Source organism: Salmo salar, chromosome 10, assembly GCF_965601325.2.
Source record: "Salmo salar chromosome 10, fSalSal1, whole genome shotgun sequence".
Lineage (NCBI taxonomy): Eukaryota > Metazoa > Chordata > Actinopteri > Salmoniformes > Salmonidae > Salmo > Salmo salar.
This window is the reverse complement of record NC_138300.1, coordinates 25,327,612-25,334,881: the sequence shown is the minus strand read 5'-3', so window position 1 is coordinate 25,334,881 and position 7,270 is coordinate 25,327,612.

The following is a 7,270-nucleotide window of genomic DNA, read 5'->3' as shown; positions in this document are numbered from 1 at the left end:
TGCATTGAGCATTGTGTGCTTTACCCTCTCTCCCTCTGGAAACCCCTGGCCCAGACAGAAAGCTAGATCATCAAATGATCATCCATCTGTTTCTGTATCTCATAGATGTCATGGAAAATAATGACACTAGTGTTTCCTCGGTGAGGTTGTGATATGTCTGCTTTAGGCTCTTCCTGATTGGGGGAAATCTGCAGATGGTTACTGAGGCCTGGCATGAGTCATCACCACTGACACATTTCAGGCCCTGCATCATAGCAGAGCTTAACTTGGGGCCTTCCTGGGTATGCTGATGTTCACCCAGAATGAGGAGGCTATTGAAGACAAGGAGCCCCACATCTCTCAGCAGTATACTCTATACTCGTGATTACACTGTGCTGATCCGAGGCCCACTGCACTTACAGTAACACTGGGAATCTCTACTTGTCAGTGAAGAGCCAAAGAGCCAGGTTTTATTTAACCTTTTTTATCAGGGAGTCATACTGAGACCAAGGTCTCTTTTACAGATGAGCACTGAATTACCTAAATTACAGAAAATACACACGTCAAAATATAAATACAAAACGCAAGCAGAAAGAAAAACAGTCATGAAAAACAAACACATTCATCAGTAATAGGGTCCTCAATCAGCTTTCTGAATTTGCTTAGAGGCACCAAATTTAAGAACAGTTTGTTCCACAAATAAGGTGCAAGAAAACTAAAAGCTGATTTACCTAACTCAGGAGAGACCAAATGAATTTCCAGAGTTAGCCATCCCTGAGACCGGGTATGGTAATGCGTACAGTACCAGTCAAAAGTTTGGGCACACCTAGTCATTCAAGGGTTTTTCTTTATTTTTACTATTTTCTACATTGTAGAATAATAGTGAAGACATCAAATCTATGAAATAACACATATGGAATCATGTAGTTTAAACAAAATATATTTTATACTTGGGATTCTTCAAAGTAACCACCATTTGCCTTCATGACAGCTTTGCACATTCTTGCCATACCAGGCAGTGATGCAACCAGCCAGGATGCTCTCGATGGTGCCGCTGTACCTTTTGAGGATCTGAGGACCCATGCCAAATATTTTCAGTCTCCTGAGGGGGAATAGGTTTTGTCGTGCCCTCTTCTTGACTGTCTTGGTGTGCTTGGGCCATGTCAGTTTGTTGGTGATGTGGACACCAAGGAACTTGAAGTTCTCAACCTGCTCCACTGCAGCCCTGTCGATGAGAATGGGGGCATGCTCGGTCCTCTTTTTCCTGTAGTCCACAATCATCTCCTTTGTCTTGATAACGTTGAGGGAGAGGTTGTTGTCCTGGCACCACTCAGCCAGGTCTCTGACCTCCTCCCAATTGGCTGTCAGGTCGTTGTCGGTGATCAGGCCTACCACTGTTGTGTCATCGGCAAACTTAATGATGGTGTTGGTGTCGTGCCTGGCCGTGCAGTCATGAGTGAATAGGGAGTACAGGAGCAGGACTGAGCACGCGCCCCTGAGATGCCCCTGTGTTGAGGATCAGCGTGGCGGATGTGTTGTTACATATCCTTACCACCTGGGGGCAGCCCGTCAGGAAGTCCAGGATCCAGTTGTAGAGGGAGGTGTTTAGTCCCAGGGTCCTTAGCTTATTGATAAGCTTTGAGGGCACCATGGTGTTGAACGCTGAGCTGTAGTTAATGAATAGCATTCTCACATAGGCGTTCCTTTTGTCCAGGTGGGAAAGGGCAGTGTGGAGTGCAATAGAGATTGCATCATCTGTGAATCTGTTGGGGCGGTATGCAAATTGGAGTGGATCTAGGGTTTCTGGGATAATGCTGTTGATGTGAGCCATGACCAGCCTTTCAAAGCACTTCATGGCTACAGACATGTGTGCTACGGGTCGGTAGTCATTTAGGCAGGTTACCTTAGTGTTCTTGGGCACAGGCACTATGGTGGTCTGCTTAAAACATGTTGGTATTACAGACTCGGACAGGGAGAGGTTGAAAACGTCAGTGAAGACACTTGCCAGGTGGTCAGCGCGTGCTCGCAGTACACGTCCTGGTAATCCGTCTGGCCTTGTGGCCTTGTGAATGTTGACCTGTTTAAAGGTCTTACTCACATCGGCAGTGGAGAGTGTGATCACACAGTCTTTCGGAACAGCTGGTGCTCTCATGCATGTTTCAGTGTTATTTGCCTCGAAGCGATTATAGAAGTAGTTTAGCTCGTCTGGTAGGCTCTTGTCACTGGGCAGCTCGCGGCTGTGCTTCCCTTTGTAGTCTGTAATGGTTTGCAAGCCCTGACACATCCAACGAGTGTCAGAGCCGGTGTAGTACGATTCGATCTTAGTCCTGTATTGACGCTTTGCCTGATTGATGGTTCATCGCAGGGCATAGCAGGATTTCTTATAAGTTTCCGGGTTAGAGTCCCGCTCCTTGAAAGCGGCAGCTCTAGCCCTTAGCTCAGTGTGGATGTTGCCTGTAATCCATAGCTTCTGGTAGGGGTATGTACGTACGGTCACTGTGGAGATGACTTCATCGATGCACTTATTGATGAAGCCAATGACTGATGTGGTGTACCCCTCAATGCCATCGGAGGAATCCCGGAACATATTCCAGTCTGTGCTAGAAAACAGTCCTGTAGTTTAACATCTGCTTCATCTGACCACTTTTTTTTATTGATCTGGTCACTGGTGCTTCCTGCTTTAATTTTTGCTTGTAAGCAGGAATCAGGAGGTTAGAATTATGGTCAGATTTGCCAAATGGAGGGCGAGGGAGAGCTTTGTATGTGTGTCTGTGTGGGGAGTAAAGGTGGTCCAGAGTTTTTTTCCCTCTGGTTGCACATTTAACATGCTGATAGAAATTTGGTAAAATGGATTTAAGTTTCCCTGCATTAAAGTCCCCGGCCACTAGGAACGCCGCCTCTAGGTGAGCGTTTTCTTGTTTGCTTATGGCGGAAAACAGCTCATTCAACGCTGTCTTAGTGCCAGCCTCTGATTGTGGTGCTATGTAAACAGCTACAAAAAATACAGATGAAAACTCTCTAGGTAGATAGTGTGGTCTACAGCTTATCATGAGATAATCTACCTCAGGCGAGCAATAGCTCGAGACTTCCTTAGATATCGTGCACCAGCTGTTATTAACAAAAATACATAGTCCTCCGCCCCTTGTCTTACCAGACGCCGCTGTTCTATCCTGCCGGTTGTGGTGGTTAATTTCTGTATTACCAAATGAGGAGAGACAAACTTCACACACCAGTCAGAGTTATACATAAACTACATCTTTAATAATAAGAGCTTTGCAATAGCAATGACTTTCAACGACTCCCTATTTCTAATGAACCGTTGAGAGTGACAACACAATGGCTACTGAGATCTTTTATAGCAAAGATCCACCCCCCTAGTCGACATAACAAACCACAGATATTAGGAACAGTTCACAAAGGAAGACTTTATAATGAGAAAGGAGTATCCCGTAGCCAGATAGCATTCACTATAAATTATCGTTCAGTTTGGTCCCTAAGACGAGGTTCTAATCTCGTTCCTGGTACTTCATAGCACAAAAACACCAACTCATCCAATGGCATAACTCTATTGTCTACTCTAGATACTCCCATCTCAAGTAAAACCCCTTCTTGACCCCTCTCCTGGACAAGCTCACTGAGGGGAGTGAGCCTCTAGGTCATATACTATACCAGGATAAGTGCAACATCAGAGAGGACATACAATGGTTCCAGACACTGCCATACACCTCCCCCTCAATGCCAAAGGAGGGAGTGACTTGAGCACAGACATTGTGGAGACAAGTAATTGGTTCCCCATTAATCACACCATCCCTTCACATGGTTTAAGAATAGGTAAAGGCACATTCACATATGAAGACAATGTTCCATCCTGTCCTCTTCCCTTTCTGATATTCTGCATAGCACCAGAGAAATGTAAAAGACAAGCCTGACCTCTCCCCTCTCTGGGCCCCAAGTGACTGAGCCCCAGCTGAGGGAAGAAATACAACTGCCAACACCAAAGTCCAAAGGGATACATTCTAATAACGAGTATATCACATAAGCATATTATGCAGATAAGACATCTTAATTATCTATGTTACCCAAATAATTCTGATTCATCCACCACACGGTACAGCATATAACCAGCGTATAACCAGTATGTTAAAGCGTCTCATCCCGTCAGCGGGATCAAAATCCAGCGAAAAATCATATCGCCATTAGCATAACAAAATTTCATAATTTGAAAAAAAAATATATATATATATATATTTTCGTTTTATAGATACACCTCTCCTGAATCGACCCACGTCGTCCGATTTCAAAAAGGTTTTACAGGAAAAGCAAATCATTAGATTATGTTAGAGGAGTCCATCGTAAAAAGCAGCAACATAGCCATTTTCCGACCAACCACAAGCATCACAAATAACCAAAAAACAGCTAAATGCAGCACTAACCTTTTACAAACTTCATCAGATGACACACCTAGGACATCATGTTACACAATGCATGCATTCTTTTGTTCAATAAAGTTCATATTTATACATGAAAACAGCATTTTACATCGGCGTCTGACGTTGACTAACTATTATCCCGTCAAAAGCATCCGATGAAACAGTGCTACAGTTTACTGAATTACTATTCGAAAACATGTTTAAAATGTAATATTGTCATTCTAAGATTTATAGATGAATATCTCTTGAAAGCACCTGTCATACCAGATTTAAAAATAACTTTACTGGGTAATCACACTTAGCGATAAAAGGGGATGCGATACTCAGAAAATGAGCTGGTAAATACAGCTCGGCGCCATCTTGGAACAATCGCAATTCACATCTAATGTTGTATAATATTGTCAATAATCCCTTACCTTTAGTTGTCTTCATCAGAAAGCACTTCCAGGAATCCCAGGTCCACAACAGATGTATTTTCGGTCGAAAAAGTCCATCCTTTATGTTCCATTAGCTTGCTGTTGTTAGCGCGTCTGAAGGCAGTATTCCAAAGCTCTGCCGGCCGCGGGACAGCCGTGTCGGAAAAAAGCAATTTTTTCCCATTTAGGTTCGTTCAAACATGTCAAACGTTGTATAACATAAATCTTCAGGGCCTGTTTCAACAAGAGAGCCAATAAGATTCGAGGGGGACGATTTCAATGTGTTTCAAAACGTTTCCAAAGGTGGGGGTAGACAGGGCCGCCGGCGTCATAATGGTGATGGCCCTCCCGCTGTGACCAATTTCCAACGCGTCTCATTCACTGAGTTTCGACTGTAGAAGGCTCAAAACACTTTGTAAAGACTGGCGACATCTTGTGGAAGCAATAGGAAGTGCTCAATAAACGATATCTCACGGTGTGATTAATAGGCAACGTGATGAAGTTGAGTTCGCAATTCAGAATTCCACTTCCTGTTTCCATCTGTCTCGGGGTTTTGACTGCCATATGAGTTCTGTTATACTCACAGACACCATTCAAACAGTTTTAGAAACTTTAGGGTGTTTTCTATCCACAGGTATTAATTATATGCATATCCTAGCTTCTGAGTCTGATTAGTAGGCCGTTGAAAATGGGCTCGAATTTTTTCCAAAATGCGCTGTGGCGCCCCCTATCCTAGGGTAACGTCAAGAGGTTAATAGTGTCGTTGTTCAGCCATGACTCCGTGAAGCATAAGATATTACAGTTTTGAATGTCCCGTTGGTAATTTAATCTTGCGCATAGGTCATTGATATTATTCTCCAAAGATTGCACGTTTTCTAGCAGAGTGGAAGGAAGTGGGGGTGTATTAGATCGCCTACGAATTCTCAGAAGGCAGCCCGCCCTCTGGCCCCTTTTTCTCTGCCTCCTCTTCATGCAGATCACGGGGTTCTGGGCCTGTTCCCGAGAAAGCAGTATATTGTTCGCGTCGGGCTCATCAGACTTGTTAAAGGAATAAAAAGATTCTGCCAGTCCGTGGTGAGTAATCGCAGTCCGGATGTCCAGAAGTTATTTTCGGTCATACGAGACGGTAGCTGCAACATTATGTACAAAATACGTAAAAAAAATAAGTTACAAACAATGCAAATAAACAAACAAAAAAACACAATCATTTGGGGACACGTAAAACGTCTGCCTTCTTCTCCGGCGCCATTCTACGTACAATTCCTTCGATCTTATGGCTTGGTTTTTGCTCTGACATGCTGACATGCTAACATGTTTTTGCTCTTTTGCACTGAAATGATGTCCAATCAAGTGAATTTATCACAGGTGAACTCCAATCAAGTTGTAGAAACATCTCAAGGATGATCAATGGAAACAGGATGCACCTGATCTCAATTTCGAGGCTCATAGCAAAGGGTCTGAATACTTATGTAAATAAGGTATTTCTGTATTTCTATTTCAAAAAACCTGTTTTCGGTTTGTCATTATGGAGTATTGTGTGTAGATTGACAAGGATTTTTTTATTTAATACATTTTTGAGTGAGGCTGTAATGTAACAAAATGTGGAAAAAGTGAAGGGGTCTTAATACTTTCTGAATGCGCTGTACTTAGTTCTACCTGCATTCAATACTAATTTCAGGTCAATACATTTTTTTGTAATACAATGAAGGCAGACTGTAGTTCAGATAGAGGGCAACAATATCATCGGCATACAAGTACAGGTTACAATTTTATTGTTAATGTAAACAGTAAAAAGTCCCAGAATCAACCCTTGCGGGACTCCTTTCGTAAAATATCCAGAAGACCTGATTTAACACCATCAGTAGATAGACATTGAGTTCTATCTGTCAAGTAATTTTAAAACCATTTACATTCAGCCTGGTGTAGGCCAATTTGAGGAAATCCTCTGAATTAGCAGTGAGTGATCAACAGTATCGAGAACCTTTGGCAGGTCAATGAAGAGGGCAGCACAATGTTGTCTTTTATCCATACAGTTAGCCCCATAATTTATAGCTAGGGATGCAGCCGAGATAGTGCTATGACCTGGTCTAAACCCCGACTGATGTAAATTTAGGATACATTTCAAAGATAAGAAAGATCTTATCTGAGAATTAATCAAGGATTCTAATATTTTAGCTAGGCAGAAAGTTTAGAAATAGAGCGATAATTATTTAGGTAACAAGGGTCACCACCAAACCTTGGCAATAGTACCAGATATAATCATCAGGTTAAAATATGGGTTAATGATTCAGCAATCAGGGGGGCAGAGAGCTGCAGCAAAAATGGATCAAGCATATCAGCCCCATTGGATTTCTTTTACATCAATCTTAAGCAAGGCATCTAGCACCACAGATAGTAAAGTGTTGAAATGAAAACAAAGATTCACTACAAGTTGACAGTTAACTG